Source organism: Mesoplodon bidens, assembly GCF_964165515.1.
Source record: "Mesoplodon bidens genome assembly, chromosome: 17".
In the NCBI taxonomy this organism is placed as follows: Eukaryota; Metazoa; Chordata; class Mammalia; order Artiodactyla; family Ziphiidae; genus Mesoplodon; species Mesoplodon bidens.
In genome coordinates this window covers 59,583,965-59,602,209 of record NC_138174.1, presented here as the reverse complement: position 1 = coordinate 59,602,209, position 18,245 = coordinate 59,583,965, and the positions used below count along the sequence as shown (strand labels likewise).

At 37.7% G+C, this 18,245-nt stretch overlaps 1 long non-coding RNA gene across 1 annotated transcript in view; it reads left to right on the top strand.

The window, feature by feature from the left end:
* The window catches only part of LOC308605138, a 135,394-nt gene that overhangs the window by 27,260 nt on the left and 89,889 nt on the right, over positions 1 to 18,245 (top strand). Inside the window, exon 2 of the long non-coding RNA XR_014013609.1 lies at positions 2,701 to 2,796. This is a non-coding gene — a long non-coding RNA (uncharacterized lncRNA). The remainder of the gene's footprint in view (positions 1 to 2,700; positions 2,797 to 18,245) is intronic.

Below are 18,245 nucleotides of genomic sequence, written 5' to 3'. Positions count from 1 at the left end.
ATTGTGTGCCTCAGAAAAATGTCCCTGCTACCCTGAAGTCGGCTTTTCTATATGACTTTCTCCCTCTGAGTTCTGGACAGTGCTTCAATTCCTTGTCCCTTCTATCCTTGGAATAATCCCAGTTTTATTGAAATAGGCTTTGAGGTTCCTTGATACTCCAGCCTCACCTTAATAAATAGTCCCTTTGTTAAAATAAAATTACCCTAATTTCAGTATGCCATCTGCTTCCTTCTGTGACCTTGATCGGGTCATATAGGAAACTTCCTTAACATGATCAAATATTGTGGTATATCAATAAAGTGAACAGACAAAGAAGGAATGTACCTGGTCTTTTTTTTTTTTTTTTTTTGCGGTACGTGGGCCTCTCACTGTTGTGGCCTCTCCCGTTGCGGAGCACAGGCTCCAGACGCACAGGCCCAGCGGCCGTCGCTCACGGGCCCAGCCACTCCGCAGCATGTGGTATCTTCCCGGACCGGGGCACGAACCCGCGTCCCCTGCATCAGCAGGCAGACTCCCAACCACTGCGCCACCAGGGAAGCCCTGTATCTGGTCTTTTGTCTGAGGTTCCTGGCACAGAGCTGCAAAAACCCTTGGAATTGCCTGAGTGATAAGAGTGTCTTTGTGATGCTAATGGAGTGACTCATGGTGGGTCCCTAGGTAGCTTCAGGATGGGGTCTGGTCTGCAAAAAACCAAGCACATGATTAAAGGGTTGGGGACTTTGAGGTAGCCTGACAATGTAGGAAGCAGAGAGGGGCTGTAGATTGAGTTCAATCACATGGTCAATGACTTATTCATGCCTAAGTTATGAAACCCTGATTAGAAGCTCTGTGGAACTTCCTGACTGGAGAGTACATTAATGTGCCTGGAGGGTGACATGCCCTGACCCATGTGGAGGTGGCATGGGGACTCTGCATTCCCTTCCAGTACTTCACCCTATGAGTATCCTTTTTAACAAAGCTGTAATTCTAAGTACAGAACTCTCCTGAATTCTGGGAGTCATTCTAGTGAATTATCAAAGCCGAGGGGGTTATGGGAACCCTCCAACTTACAGTCAGTTAGTTGGAAGTCCAGGTTGCCTGGCACCCCCCTAAAATGCAGCTGGCATCTGATGCACGCACAGTCCTGAGAAGGGTTAAGCCCTTAAACTTGTGGGGTCTCATGCTAACTCCTGGTACTTAGAGTTAGAATTGTATTGCAGTACAACCAGTTGTGATGGAAGTGAAACAGAACAAACATATACCAAATCAGGAGACAGCACCATGTTTAATGGTAAAACTTCAAAAATATTTCTACTAAGATGGGGATATCCACTATCATATTAATATTTTCATTTTTAGTAATACAAATTTATTAAGGCTGTGAATTTTCACAGAGTAAAACATTGGTTTTGCTGAATCTTGTAAGTTCTAATATGTTTCATATTTATTTTTACAAAATACTCTTTCTCTTCCCTGGAACACTTGGTTTTACCGGAATCTGTGTCTCCCAAAGTAGAATTCCTAAGACCCCACAGTAAACTCTTTTCTTATTTGTAGCCTTCTGTGTTTCTTCTTGGTTGACAATGGTTTACCGTAGGGTTTGCTCTTGGTGTTGTACAATCTATGGTATTGGACAAATGTTTAATGACATATATCGATTACTGTAGCATCACACGGGGTGTTTTCATTGCCCTAAAAATCCTCTGTGCTCTGTCTGTTCATCCCCCCATCTAACCACAGCCCTGGCAACTACTGATCTTTGTTGATTGTAGAGTTTTTGGGTTTTTTTTTTTGGGGGGGGCATGGGATAGGGTTAAATGAAATGATGAAATGTTTACCAAATCCAAAGCAGTGCGCCAGGCACATAGCAAATGATCAAAAAATTTTAGCTTCTTCCTTTTTTTCAATTTCCTAAATATACTCTGAGATCTGGCTTTTATTTATAGACATTTAAAGGCTACTCTTTTTTTTTAGATTCTCTTTATATAAGGACTCAATTATGGAAAATTACTTTTATTATATTTAGCCTATATGAGAAACTAAGAAATAATTTACTGGATGTAAATTTGGGTAGAAATGGATGTCTTTTTAAAGTTCCCTAACTATAAATCAAATTTATTCCTGGACAGTTATTAGTGATGTTAAAAAACAAAATTCTACTGAATAAATTTGAAGATCTAATTAACTTTATTCAATGATTTATGAATCAGGCAGCATTCCATCTAACAACTAGAAGCGAGCTCTGAGAGGTTATACAAAATGAATTTATAGAAAGGAGGGTGGGGCAGGAAGTCACTATTACAAAGAAAAAGTTATTTTGGGCAAGAAATCTTTTCAGGGGAACCCAAGGGCAAGCGTCTTATCATACAGATTGCCTCTTCTTCCTCTGGGGGGAGATAGAGAGGGCCCATGTGACAGGTTACCTTACTGGTGCTGCCCAGAAAATTCCAGATTGGTTGATTAAGATTACATTTCTGGTGAAGGTCGAAACTACAATTGGGTAAGGTATTAAATCTAGGTTTGGCATCATGGGCTTTAGCACAAGTGACACCATTTTAGGTCTGTGGTTTTTCTCTTTAACAGTGCTATTCTTCAATTCGAGAAGTATATTTACAGAATTTCTACATTTATGGGATGAATGCATTGTTATAAATTCACTCTGAAGTATAATGCTTCTCAGATTTTGAAGTTTAAGCTTTTTTTTTTTTTTTTTTTGGTCAGCGTCAAGTCTTTGATTTTGCTACTAGCAAAATGGTCTGGATTATCATACCTAAAACTGTAGCTAAAGCCTGGATACTGCTGGCGAGGCAAACTATGGTGAGTACTTTTCGAATCAAATATTCCTGATTTGATGTGCTAATAACCACAGTCAGTCCCTGGCAAAAGGCAAAATTTGTTTCAGTTTTGGTTCATTTTGTACTTTATTCTTTTTTGGTAGCAAACCTTATACTCTTTTTCAAACAGGTTTATTTTGCCTTATTCTTACTTTCATTGTGATTAAACATATTTATTCTAAAGCATAAATTCACTAGGCAATGCATACAAGGAGATATTCATTTTATTCCTATGCAAATTTGTCTTTTTGGCAAAATAGAGTTCTTTCTGGCACTTGGGCCATGTAGGCCAAGTATCATATTGTTCTTCCTTGTAGAAGGAAAATAGATGCACATATTTTCTATAGTAAATTTTCATTGAGTTCACTGAAATCAACTGCTGTACATTTCTGTTTAACAATTTGGAACTTTAAAAGTGCTTTCATGCTTTATCTTCTTAATAACTGTGTAAGATAGACAGGGTAGGTAGCGTTGTTGGTATTGTATAAAGAAATTGCAAAATAAAGACTCTGAATGACATATCCAGACTCTAGGAACTGGGGGATGGGTTGAAAACCCAGTCTTTGGCCTTTTGGCACAATGATTTCTCTGCTAACCCACTATGCCTCTCTAATTATAACACAACTAAACTTAGTGACTGTTTATGTCAGAGAAGTTGGAGATATGTGGTTATGTATATTAATTCTGGCATGTCAAATCATAGGGTTGTTTGACTTTTTTTTTCTACCCATAGTTGTAGGGAGTTGTGAGAGATGAGCTTATAATTCTAGCTTTTGCTGTTGTAGTAACTGATGACGGTTGACTCACAGCCGGGTTCATTTGCTTAGAATTATTTATTTGGTAAGCGGATTTGTCTTGGGCCATGCCGGCCAGTGTCAGGGAATACAAGATGACTGGACTTGAATGCATCAGAATTTTGTAATTAGAGTTTGTCTAAACAAAAATAATGAAACAAACAAAGTTAGAATGTTCTCAGCCCTACTGATAAATTATTGTATTCCCAAGAATTTAAGTCAGAAACCAGAAGAAATCTTTCTCTCCAATAAAAGTATGTGGATCCAAGTAATTTCTTGTCAAATTTTCCTGGTATAGGTATTGACAAAAAAGGAATCATTATTCATTGAATAGCATGTGCTTGTTCCTTTCCTGCCCAGCTCTTTTAAGCCTATCAAATCTGCAAAGTCTATATTATTGTCCCATTTGACAGATGAGAACATTGAGACTCAGGGCGATCAATGCCAATAATGACAGAACTCAAATTTGAATAGTGTTCTCAAACCAAAGTTCATGCTTTTTCTATTCTCCCAACAATCCTCTCTTACAAACAAATGTCTACAATTTCTGTAATCTCAAAATGTTTGTATTTACAAATCTTATCCCTAAGAGATAACCATTTCTTAAGTATATTAGATGTTTTTATTTGCCTGAGTAACCAGAAGAATTTTTTCAAAAAGGGAGATAAATTGTAGATTAAAATATGTTCCTTAAACCATTTTGATAATGTCAGGCCATATTAAATAATTGCAGATAATTTAAACCCCATGCTTAACCAAAGTTGGATTTGGAGGTCAGGAATTCCTCTGATACACTACAGTAGTTGTCCCTGGAGTATAAAAAATTATTTTGCATAAGGGAGGGAATTCAGCAGGGTTAGTGAAAATTTGCCAGCATAAAAATTTAGAAGGCATTGACCTGTGTAGCTACATGTGAAGTAGACAGATTTAGTGTATAAAAGATTTGTGTGTTCTACTTATAAATTTTAATTACCATGCACATGATAAAAAGACTCCTAATACTGTAATTTAAAAACCTACATAGATTTATTTTCCCAGAAAAAAAATCTTTATGATTAATTGCATGTAACACCTCTAAGAGATCCTCAGTACTTTGCCTCAGTGTACAAAGTTTTTGTTAAAAAAAAAATATAATAACTCATTAAGGATTCATTTTGAATACTGTGTTGCATTTTAAATACTGTTTGGTAAATTCTAGTTTTGACAGTAGTGAAATGATTTAGTTTGGAGTGGGCTCTTGGTCATGCTGAAGGACTGTAGTAAATCAGTTCTATGAAAAAAAAATTTGAGTGTACGTCACTATACTAGCTCTAGGACGTTCAAAAGCAGTTAAGCCTTTGTTTTACCTCAAAAAAGAATGTTTAATTCATTAGAACAGGTAGAAAAAAACACACTTATGCTTTTTCTTGGTATTTTACTTGAAGATTAATCTTTATTTTCCACCACTGGATCTGTACAAAAATTTATTTGAAAGGAACCAACTGTCACGCGGTATGTGGGTCTTAGTTTTCTTAAAGTGAATAGGAAATGTCTGGGGCCTAAACAATATTTCAGTTTGAGGGTAATGTGTTTTCTGGTTTCTACTCTGTCAGATTCTCGCCCTGGTCTCCAGGGAGGCAAGAAAAGATTGTCTATATGACATATTTTGCCTAAAGCAAGTCCTGAAACTAGGATTCATATTATTCATTTGACTGAGTGTTGATTTCCATAGATTTGCCAAGGCTCAGGATACAATCCATTTTCTCAAAAAATGTAATACCTCTCTTTTACAAATGAAGTTGTATTTTGTAAAAATAATGACGGAAAATGGGGAAATAAAGAATGTTTGACTTTGAAACATTTTTTACACATTAAACTACATAGAATCAGGCTTTTAAATGGGCTTGATTTTTTTTAACTTATTTATTTTTGGAGGTATTGGAAAATTTAGGACTCTGAGCACCCTTTTCTGGCCAGATGGAAAGAAACAACAACAATAACAACAAAAACAAAAACAAAACCACGTATATAGAAAAATTGCTTAGAAATCATGAGGTCTTGTCTCTTTTCCATATCTGAATCAAAACAGTAAAATATAAACTTAGTCTGATAAAGTAAATGAAATATGACTTATTCCATTCCAGATGTTAGTTGCCACTGATGAAAATCTTCTTGAATTGCTGACTGATCTTGCAGAGATGTAAAATCCATGGACTCAGTTGATAAAGATTAATGATGGTATTATAGTTTTCAGAGATTAATAGAAGATCATAATCATATTTTGCTATATATAGGGAAGCTTTTTAAAAATAGGGAATATCCCATAATTGCATTCCAAACATAGTAAGTATAAGAACAGACAGTTTTTGTTGTTGTATTTCTTCTTCAAATCCAGGGATAAAATAATAGAAAAGTTCTATGAGGTCATGGAAAAGTTTCTACTCTAGAATTAGGTAAAAAAGACAAAATAAGTACCCAAACCATATGATTTATCTGTGGTATAGACAGGAATTACTTTTACACTACACTATTCATTCTCCAAGGCCTAGTCACTATGTTGAATTTTTCTGTAATGACTATTACAACTATAATTGCACTTTATATTGAGAAAAGTCACATCATAATCCCCCCAACAACCTCCCAAACCAATTCCTTGATCCGAATTCCCTGTAACTGTTAACATCATTACCAATGGACCACCCTTGACATACTGGAATACCTTTTATAACAATTCTTAAGTTTCATCCTCTATATTCCATAAAATGCCAATTTATGAATATTCTACCTACACAACACCTTCTTTTTTTTTTTAAAGAAGATGCTGGGAGTAGGAGTTTATTAATTAATTTATTTATTTTTGCTGTGTTGCATCTTCGTTTCTGTGTGAGGGCTTTCTCTAGTTGTGGCGAGCGGGGGCCACTCTTCATCGCGGTGCGCGGGCCTCTCACTATCGCGGCATCTCCTGTTGTGGAGCACAGGCTCCAGACGCGCAAGCTCAGTAGTTGTGGCTCACGGGCCCAGCCGCTCCGTGCCATGTGGGATCCTCCCAGACCAGGCTCGAATCCTTGTCCCCTGCATTAGCAGGCAGATTCTCAACCACTGCGCCACCAGGGAAGCCCCGACAACAACTTCTTAATCCACCTTATTTTCCCCATATTCATTGCCATTACCCTTGTGGAAGTGTAAGTTAAGTTAATTCAGATTTTTTCTAATAGGAAAGACGAACTTTTTCCACCTTTTAGAAATTAAATATCTCACTACCACCATCCCCAAACACACAAATATCAACTCACTCAGAGTTTCAGGATTAAACCCTTCTTGCTGTAGAGCAAAGATAAATAGTTATTTGCTGAATTGGTTCTAATGGACCATCAGAGTCAATTAAGAAAGAACTAGTGGAGAGGATTTTTGCAGAGCAGCAAGAAGGAAAGTAAAACATTTGAGGGAGGCAGTCATGTCCTAGTCTAAAAAGGAGATTAGAGGATGAGAGAGGAGAGAAAAGAGGGCTTTCCAGAAGAAGAGACCAATATTTGCCCTCTGGGGAGACTTGGAAAAGAACCTACTGTGAGGGGGCATTGCTGACACGCTCAGGGCTCAGGTACAAGATTTGACTCCCATACTGTGCCTCTCCTTGCCACATTGAGGCTTTATGTTATTATTTTTACTGGATGGGGTTTTCCCTTCATCTAGACCCTCATTGGGTGACTATCCAGTAGGAGAGATGGTGGTCTGTTGGACTTTGCTTGGTTTGGTCCTCATCTTAACACCCAGAACATCCTTAGGATCAAGAGAGGGCTGATGTGCCTGCTTAGTCTCTAACCTCCGTATATACTTGGGGAATTGCTGAACTTAATAACCAGAGACACCCAGAACTCCATGGTGTTTAATGATACGCTGGAACATACGTCAGTCTTAGAGACAGCTTCGATCGTCTCTAATTTATCATCTTTTTCTTTTCCTATTGTTAAAATATGCATTTATAAAAAGGCCAGATCCTGACTCTCATAAAAAACATAAGATCAACACATGTCAAAGATTTTATTTAACTCATGAATTTATGAGGTAACCAGTTAGATATTAACAGCCAGTTCAAAAAATAAATCAAAGAGCAGAGATAGAGGCCATGAAATGATTTTATAGACGGAAGCAAAACCAACTCTTTTTCATAGGGATGGGGTGGGCAGGTGGGGTTAGGGAGGAGAAATGAAATGTCTCTCCATCAGACAGGGTTGTTTTGCACGCTAACAGACAAGAGCCATTTGCAGTGCTATCAGTTATCTACAATTTACAGAATTCTAAAATAGCTCAAAAGACCAAGAAAGGTGCAAATCCCTTAGATTCAGAACCTGGAAGAATGTTCTTTAGAACAGAGGTTAGCAAATTTTTTCTAGAAGGGACCAGATAGTAAATATTTTAGGCTCTGTGGTCCACATATGGTTCTTGTCACATATTCACCTTGGCTTTGTTCTGTTTTGTTTTATAACCTTTCAAAAAATACAAAAACCATTCACAGCTCCGATACTGTTCAAAAACAGACCACTGGCCCGTTTTGGCCCATGGTCCTAGTACACCTGATTCCTGCTCTCAACACCTGTAGTTTAGGATTAAAGTTACCCAATAACCTTTTTGGTCCATTTCAAAGTCTTTCACATTTTTCCTGTACCATCTGGACCCGTCCTTCGTTTTGTTGCAAAATAATTCTTTTAAGATGCTAATTTGGTCTCAGCTTTCTCCTTTCCAGGAAATTTCATTGGAACCTTGCAGAATTAATTAAGTGCAGACTTCTTGGACCTGGACCTGGCATTCAGGACTTTTGCTCATGTGACTGATGCAGATTTATTCCCCAGTATCTTCTGTGTGTGAACTACTCACTCACTCTTACTTAAATATGCCTCATTTTACAGTAGTACATTTTCCCATTTTAACCATTACTCAGAATTTTCTTCCTTTTTTGAAATCCTAGGCTTCCTTACAAGGCCTGTTTCAAAAGCTGTCTGCCCACTGGTGTCTATCCCAATTTTTATGCGGGGGGATGTTCTTCCTCGAGTCATGCTAACATTAGCATCATTATTACTATCCTTCAATCTAATCTTCCTCTATTAACTCATCTTTACCTGTATTACTTCCTGTCTTAGTCTGTTTGGGCAGCTATAACAAAAATACCATGCACTGGGTGGCTTATCAACAACAAAAATTTATAGTTCTGCAGGTTGGGAAGTCCAAGATCAAGGACAGATTCAGTGCCTGGTGAGAGCCTGCTTCCTGGTTCATAGAAGGCTGTCTTTTCACTATAATCCCATATGGTGGAAGGGGTAAGGGAGCTCCCTGTGTTCTTTTTCATAAGGGCACTAATTTCATTCATGACCTCATCACTTCCCAAAGACCCTACATTCAAATACCATCACGTTGGGGATTAAGTTTCAACATATGAATTTTAGGGGTAAACAAGCATTCAGTCTACGGCATTTCCCATTCAATATTGAACTTTTTTCTTTGTTTACCTAATCTAGGCCTTTCAAAGATTAGGTGCTCAGTGAATTTTTGTCGCATTGCATCACTTGTTTCTCCTCTTGCTTTTGCATACTTTTTAAATTTGCTGGCATTAGAGTTTCTCTTGACTTTTTACTGAGATAAGCTAAACGTGTTTGCTGCCTAAAGGCAACATCATTAGCTAGGCTGGTGTCTATGGGAAATCACTGACTCCACTGGTATGAGTTACTTACTGCTGCATACCAAGCTACCCTAAAATGTATTAGCTTCAAGCTAAAAACATATTTATGAGTTAATGGTTTCTGTGCATGAGATATGCGTGTGTGGCTTAGCTGGGTGCTTTGACTTAGGGTCACGTGTGGTACTGCGGTGAAGATAGTGCCAAGGCTGCCAGTCACCTCAAAGGTCAGCTGAGGAAAGATCTCCTTCCAAGCTCACTCATGTGATTTTGGCAGGATTCGGTTTCCTGCGGGTTGTCGGACTAAGGGCCTCATTTTTCTCACTGGCTGTTTGTCAGAGAACTCCCACTCTTCCTTGTGTCTTCTCCACGGGGCAGCTCACAACATGACTGTTTGCTTCATCAGACTCAGCAAGTGAGAAGAGTCAGAGGGAGAAGGAGGGAGACAGAGAGAGGAGAAAGAGAAAGAGAGAGAGATGGAGGTCAAGTCTTTTATAACCTAACCTCAGAAGTGGCATTCCATTACTTTTGCTGTATTCTATTTGTAAGGGGCAAGTCTGCAAGTCCAGAACACAGTCCAAAGGATAGAAAATTACACAAGGGTATGAATACCAGGAGGTGGGATCCTTAGGGGTCATTTTAGAGTCTACCTGCTCCAATTCTCTATATTTCAGTTACCAAACCACTCAGATGATGGTAATAATGTTGAATCTACCACACTCAGAGAACTGCAAAATTAAAATGCTATCATAAGTTCAAAATGCTGTGGAATGCACATTGTGGTCCCTAAATGTAAGAAGACCACGGAAAACTTCTCCTGTCAAATAATGGAGAAATTGATCATATTTGTGGAAAAATAATTAATTTTCAGCAAAAAGTAATGTTTGCTGAAAATGAAAATGATTTAGTAAGACTCTGCATTTTTCCCTCTATTATCTAAGCCTCCAGCTTTTGGAAATCTAGACTTTTTTTCTCTTGTTTTGCTATGGCATTGCATATTCTAAATAGACACCCTTGCATCTTAAGGGAACCTTTGCAAAGATAGTAATCGTAGACAAAGGAAAGGTTCTCAGGCTTCCCTGAAGGTCTCTAATTTTGGAAGATCTCTTTCCTAAAAATCTTGAAAGAGACTGATGACTCTCCTTATATATGTATTAGAGCCCTGAGAAATCATCTTTAAAGTGTCTGGTTAATCCAGTTTAATCACCATTGTTTCAACCCTTCGTGCTGCAGATTATTACACCTGCAGTCTATCATTGTTCCAGCAGATGGCAAAAGCATACTATGCACCAAGTTGGAATAAGTTTGACACTTGTATACTGAAGGCATGAACAAATGGTCTCAACCCGTTTTAAAAATCTGCCTTTGTTGTGTTTGGGACACCGTGGACGTGAAGGGAATTGTAGCATTCCATCACATACACCACTGATGCAGACAGGTTTTGCTGAAATTCTACAGAATTAAAGACAAAAAATAGTTCATAGGAACGAGTGATCTCAAGCAGAATTAAGTCATGCCTGCGTGTTAATCTTGTAGTTAATTCAACCAGGCTTTTTTCTTTTTTCTTTTTGATTTATTTTAATAAAGCAAACTGGATATAATATGGAAATCATTTAATTAAAAGAAAGGCGTATGGCACTTTGTAATTACAAGCCAAGAAGATCCATTATTTAGAAGTGTTCTGCTTTGGGAGTTAAAAGACAGAAAGACATAAGACATTTGCATCCAAATGCTGGTTTTCAGTTATGGAATACCAGTATTTTTTAGAGTGTACATAGTATTGCACATATTGTAATTTAGAAAGCATATACGCATAACAATTCCATTGCTATTCTTGTCTATGTTCTTGCTAATTTGACAATACTGTAATTTAAACCAAGAACATTATGCAGCTATGTGATTGTAACCACTGAGAGATAAGGAGGGCAAAATTTATATTCATGCAAAATAAACATGAATTAGGCAAAATTCAGATAATTTTTCTGGTATTGATGCTAACTGGAAAGAATGCACACACCCAAAATGCAGTGAAGTAAAGCTTGATTTTCTGTTTGTTTTCATTATATTAAATGAGATGCATTCTCACAAAAGAAAGAAAGAAAGAAGAGAGAGAGAAAGAGAGAGAAGAAGAAATCTCCATAATATATCTTGATAATAATGCCCATTGCTTTACTTATTCTTCTGGCCTCAGCAGAATATCATGTCCAGTCCTTGCTGTGAGGCATCCTACCCTTGGTAAGGGGCTCCCCGTGGGGAAAGGCCACGTTGAGCCAGAATAGGTATCAGGAGGTTTGCTGGTGATGCTTTCAGTGAGCAGGTGGGCAGGCTTTTAGCTGGAGCTAGCTCAGGTTGTCAAATCTGAGAGCTTGGAGCAGCAGCATAAAGGGAGATGAATTCTGAAGTTCGTAGCTGGGAAATGAGAGCAAGACTGGATGAGCTGTGAGATCGAATTGGGCGGTTCAGGAATTCGTTTCTGAACAGAGGCTGTAATGTGTGGCTACTTCTTCCATGTAGCGTTTTGGAAGACTCTCTGTTTAAAGGCATCAGCTAAAGGGAACGTGTTACATCGATGTCTTTAGGGATTGTCAATCTACAAAGTCCTCTGTGTCCCTGCTTTTGCTGATAGCTCAGACCCAATTAGGTTGTAAATGGGATTTGGGTTACTTTTTACTTATATACATTCTTATATACGCTGAGAGTAAAGCTTAGCTGGCATTTTTCTATCCACTGTAGACATCTTTCAAGACAACCCATTTGATTGGACATTTTATTATCTCAAAGTGCTTGGCTTTGAAGTACAGTTTTAGAGAATTTATTGTGGCTTGTGGTCTACAGTATTTAAAACTTGAATCTATCATAGCACTAATCCTTGGAGAGCCTTATTGTTCCCTTTCTTTCTCCATAAGTGTGTTGATTTCCCTTTATAGATTTTTATGTATCTACACTGTTTGTTTATCCATTTTTCAATCCCATGGAGATTTTAAAATAACCATGAAAGTAGTTTTATTCAAGGTTTTCTTGATAACATAAATAAAGTGTGTCTATCTATCCATTTCCTTTTTACATGCATATTTTCCTTCATTCTAGATACTGTATGAAATCAATTTTGCAAAGGTGTCATTGTTTATCACAACACAAATCAGCTGAAAATAAGGATATCTTGAAAATCAGAATCTTGAAAAAATCAACAAAAGGAAAAATCAGGTTCGAAGAACTTAAGACCTTACAGTGAAAATGGCATTAGAGAACTTACCTATATGGTTTTCACATCTGACATTATTAGAAAAGACAGCTTTATTATTAATACAGTAATATTTTTATTTACTGTATATGATGTGGAGGAAGTTGTTAGGGTCTCTGCCCACATTAGTTCCAATGATGTATTTATCATTTGTTTTCTTTGTTGGAGAGAGCTTTCAGGCAGAGAAGCTCTTTGATGCTGGTTTCTGTGTCTTGGCCGCAATCTAATTGTGAATACTTTTGTGATTTTGTTACTTAGAGCTGCTGACAACAGGGTTCGTATACTGGTTCCTACTTCCATGGCCTTTTATCCCTTTTCTCACTTTTCTAGTGACATCATTGCTTGGATATTTGACTTTTAAAAAACTTTTGGACTTTTTTAAAAGTCAAAAAGTCAACTTTGGGTGACTTTTTTTTTAATGTACTAAGGTATTTTTCACCGCTTCCCAATTCCCAGGGTTTTACGCTTTTAGCTAGGTTTTATGTGAAAATATACACTGTCAACCCATCTTACTTATGTCTTAGCTTCCCCATCATACAAATACAAACACCACCAACGTGTGATTCCAAAGCACCGCATTGTAGTCTTTTATTTTCACTTGTTTCTAAAGGATTTATTGAAAAGTCACTCATTATTTCTCTGCTACTCATTTTAGCTTCTTTTTTTCCAATTTCTGAATGCCAAGGTCCTCTTTCTTTAACTCCTTCTAACAGAACTGCATTTAATAATTTTATAATTGTGTTCAATAATATTTACTGAATATCTACACTGTGAATACAGTAGTGAACAGAGCTGATAGAATTCATATCCTTATCAAACTTCCAAGGTAAAAGAAATGACAGATATTAAAGACATAGTTAAAGTAACGTGAGAGCTATGGATGTTGATGACAGCAAGACCAAGTCTCAGAGAAGGGCCAGGGAGACATCTCTTCCAATTACTAGGAAAACATAACATATTAACTTCAAACCTAGTGCATCAAAGCAGCACCATTATGTGTACATATTCAGTGAGTCAGGCATTTAAACAGACTACGGTGTGATGACTGGTCTCTGCTCCTTGATATCTGGGAACTCAGTTGGAGAACTCAAAGCAAAGAGGCCGGAATTGTCTGAAGGACATTCAGTCCTGTGTCTGGTTCTTGACAATGGCTGTTGGCTAAAATGTTAGCTATGACTCCTGGCCAGAACAACTCATAAGGCCACGAGCTTCTGTAAGGCTTCCTCACAGAATTATGGATGAATTCCAAAGCTATTGCAAGAAAAAGGCAGGCAGAAGCTGTATCCCTTTTATGACCTAGTCCCAGAAGTCACACAGTATCACTTCTGCCTTACTCTACTGGTTGGAGAAGTCACAAGCCAGCCTAAGTTCAAGGGGAGGGGAACCAGACTTTAGCTCTTACTGGACAAGGGACAGAACTCTGGGAACACATATAAGATAAGAAATATTGCTCTGCTATAAACGGTTTCAGAAAAATACAATCTGACACAGTCTCTTTGAGAAAGTGATACTTAAGTTGAAGCTGTTTGCAAGGGAATAAGTATGGAAAGACATTATGGTCAGAGGAAGCTGTCTGAGTAAGGATCCTGAGGTGGGACAAACAAGTGACTTAACTGAGAAAACGAGAGCCAGTTTAGCTGGGTCATAGAGAGTGAACCAGGTGATTGGCAGGTGATAAACCTGGAAAGGTAGGGCCGTATAGGTCTTGGCAAAGAGTTCAGACTTCAAGCAAGGCCCTACATGTCATGTTAAAGATATGCAGACCTCATCATGAAGATTATAGGAGACTGTGGGCAGGTTATAGTTTGGAAATGACGTGATCAGATCTGTCGTTATAGATGTCAGGCTGCTGGATTCCAAGATACAAGTGTGGGTGATGGGAGCAGTTCAAGGACAATTGCAGTGAGCCAGGTTGGAGAGAAAAGTGGCTTGGACTAGGGTGGTGGCTGTGGAGTTAGAGTCAAGTAGATGGATTTGAGATCTACTTAGTTGGGATGGTCAAGATTTGGGAAATGGTTTGGTGGTGAGGTAAGAGGACAGTCAGATTTGAGGATGTATTTCTGAAGTTTTGCTTTGGAAACTATATATGGAAAGACTGGAGTAGCAGGAATGGCTTTTGGGGTAGAGATTATGAGTTAAGTTTTAGAGATGCTGAATTAAGTGTTTTGAAAGCTATATTGAGATGTCCAATGGTAAGTGGATTATATGGGTCTGGAGCTGAGGAGGGATGAAGTATATGTTTGTGAATCAGCTGCATATAGATGGTACCTACAGCCATGGATTAGATCAGAAGAGGCTATGGACAAAAGGGGAAGGAGTGTCACAAATTAGGTTACTTACAGAATAAATTAAGTTACTTTCATCTTGCAGAAAAAGAAAAGCAGCTTGGGAAAAGGAATTTGACTATTCTTACAGTTTAAACTCCTTCAGGGCAGGAGGCATTTCCTTACAGGATGGATTGAGATATAATTACAGGTAAAATGGGTAGAGTTTGGGAAGTGGTTTGGCTTTAAAAGATCTCTGCAGAGTCCATTTTCTATAGCAACTGAGAAAATTCATAGACATGAGGCTGGAAAATACTGAATTCATCAATAGTGGAGAATAACGCTTATAATTGGAAAGGCATGGTTTTACATAGGTTTTGTTTTCTGGGCTGTGAAATAAGAAAAATGCTCTCTAGATAGTACAAAAGTAAAACTGTATTTAGAGTGAAGGTGAATAATCAGAACTATTTGTACAAATTTGCAAACACTTCAGAAGCAAGTGTTCTGAAATTATGCCCAAGGAAGCTGTAGACCCATGAATTTTCTATGGGAGTGAATATTTTCTATGTTTTGCAACATAGAAGAGTGGTTTTGAGAAGAGTGTATCCAGGCCTTTGAAGTCCTTCTCTATCCCTTTGAGTGTGAATAGGTAGGAAAATAGAAAGAGTTACAGCAGTGCATTGTTAATAACTACTGGCATGGCTGTGGTTGGCCACATGTAAACAACTAGTTGGTGGAGCTAGTATGGTCAATTTCACTTCAATTTGCAATAAATAAATAGCCACCTGGCTGCCTCTGGGTAACCCATCTTGTTTCTTAGTGACCTAAGAACATTGCCAATAAAATTATAATTCTGTCAGTTATGTGTTGCTTTCTGATTTTTGACTGATTGCTCTCAAGTAAGTGGATTATTTTGAAGAGAATGGGTATTATGAATAATGCCCATTATGAATAATAACTCTGTTATTAAAATACTTTTAATCCCCAGAACCCCAGAATGTTGTATCTTCTCAGCAACGAGAGACAGCATTTTGGTAATAACATTATCTAATGTGAATGGGTTTAATATTTTCAAACCTGCATCAGTGTAGGGAAATCCTGAAGATGGAACCTATTATTGAAGTATTATAAATTATAAATTTCAATACTAGGTAATTGTAAATGGAAGGCTGATTTTCTATAAGGTGAATTCATTCATTCATTTAATATATACTGAATATTTACTACTTGCTACTTATGGTTCTAGGCTATTGAGGTCTAAGAAATTAGCACAGTAATTGCCATTCAGGAGCACACAATGAAAGAGAGGAGAAAGTCTAGAATATTCCCTATTGCGTTCAGGGTGTTATGATAGTACAAAGAACCGTTACCTAAATCAGAAGCTTTTCCTGATGCCCTGGTCTAAAAGGAAGTTGACTTGAAATGAATCCTTCACAAAACAATAGGTGTTAATATCTCTAACGTTTTTCTTTTAACATTTAAAATATCCCAGAAAAAAAGTAATGTGGTTCCATAGTGTGAACAGGTAAATACTTCATTTTCTGTATGATAATTGGGATCCAGATAATGAGACACTGAATATAATGAGGCTGCTGGAAGCCGCACGAGATAGATTTCCCCGTAGGTGTAATTTTCCTTCTAGATTTGACACTCTGCTGGGTATATTGCCCTCAGTGCCTGAATGTGGTTCACCATTAGTAGTTCTCAAAACCATTAGTGGGTATCTGGATCAACAGGAGGACCCCTTAGAGCAGAGTCCCGGGCTCCAGACCTGGGGTGGGGCCCGAGATTTGCATTTCTAACCATTTCCCAGGTAACGCTGGTGCCAGTACTGCTGGTCCCAGAACCACACTTTGAGAACCACTGCATTCGATTTACCCTTGTCCTCAGTGAGTTTACAGCCAGGTGGGGAAGACAGCACATGAGCAATATGGTGTGGTAAGTACAAATGGAAGTGAAGATTTAAGGTGAGATTGCTTAGAACAATCAGATTTATGTCAGATAGTGACCTAGTGATTTGTAGACAGGCAAAATGAAGTAAACATCTGATGTAATTATTAAGACACTTTGTCCCCAAAGCCTAACAGTATAAACCTTTTAGTGAGGAAGAAAAAGTGACAATGCTGCCTTGATTGCTTGTCTGTGCTGATTGGTTTCACCAGTTAAATGCTTCCCTTTACAATTCACCTTATCTTTGTCGATTTAACCTCACATCATCTGGGAACTACTTTTCTCTCCAATGTCATCAGATAAATAGTGGCTGTATTTGTGTTTCTTGACAGCCATATAAAAGTGCATTTATAGGCTGGGGTTTCATCCGTCTTCCTTTTTATGTATAGTTGAAAATATAATGAATTATGTCAGAGCCTAAATAAAAGTCCTTTCCTTTCCTTTGACAAGGTTTTTCTTCTGACCCAATTTAAGAACTGTGAACTGAGAGATTATCTTATACAATGAAGAGAATAGAAAAATCCTAAACTTTTGAAGATAGATTTTGTTAGTACAAAGTATGTGAATAGTCTGTAATCATTTTACTTGAATTTCCAGAGGAGAAAAAAGTTATTTCTTTCACATTTCACTTTAGTGAAAGACTGAAAAGCAGTTTCAAACAGTGTAGGTGTTTCCCTCAGATGTCAGATATTTAGAATTGGCCCAAAGTAGAGAACGGTGCTTTCTAAAAGCATATTTTGGAAATTAATGAATACTGCTTTGCCTCACAGTTCTATCTTCTAGTTGCTTTAATATAATTTTATTGCCCCCTTAACTCTTCTCTTCCCACCCCTCATCCCTTTGCTTTCTGCTACAGTCTTCTTGAAGGGAAAAGAGGAGTTTCTTGCCAGATAATGTCTCAGGGTTATGTACACCGTCTAATCCTATATCCTTCTCATTTTCTTTTCCTCTTACATACCCGAATTTTTGACCTACTTTTCCAATTTATGTCAGTTAATCTTCCCTGTGATTTTATTCTCTTCTCCAAGACACTGTGGAATAGAACATAGGATTCCTAATCCGTATTTCTTTTTTTTAAAGTACTTAACTCCCTTTTTATTTTTAAAGAACTTAATATTTATAAGAAGGCAAATATAGATTACCAAAGTTAACAAATGATGAGTATGTTATAAATACACAAGAAGTCTTAGAATGTTCTCTTTGTAGCTATATCCAGTTTTGTAATGTGAACCAGATTTGCTTTTTGTGTGTGTGTGTGGCCACGTTGCTTGGTTTGTGGGATCTCAGTTCCCCTACCAGGGATTGAACCCAGGCCACGGCAGTGAAAACTTGGAATCCTAACCACTAAGCCATCAGGGAGTTCCCCCAGATTTGCTTTTTAAATGTTTTTTTTTCCCTTGACTCTCTGATCCCTTTGACTACTTGACTTTCTAAGCTTCTGATTCTTCTGGGAATCTCTAAGAGATATTTTCTCATAGGACACAATACTAAATCTTCTCCCCAGACTTACTCTTGTCCCCCTTGGTTTTCTCCTAA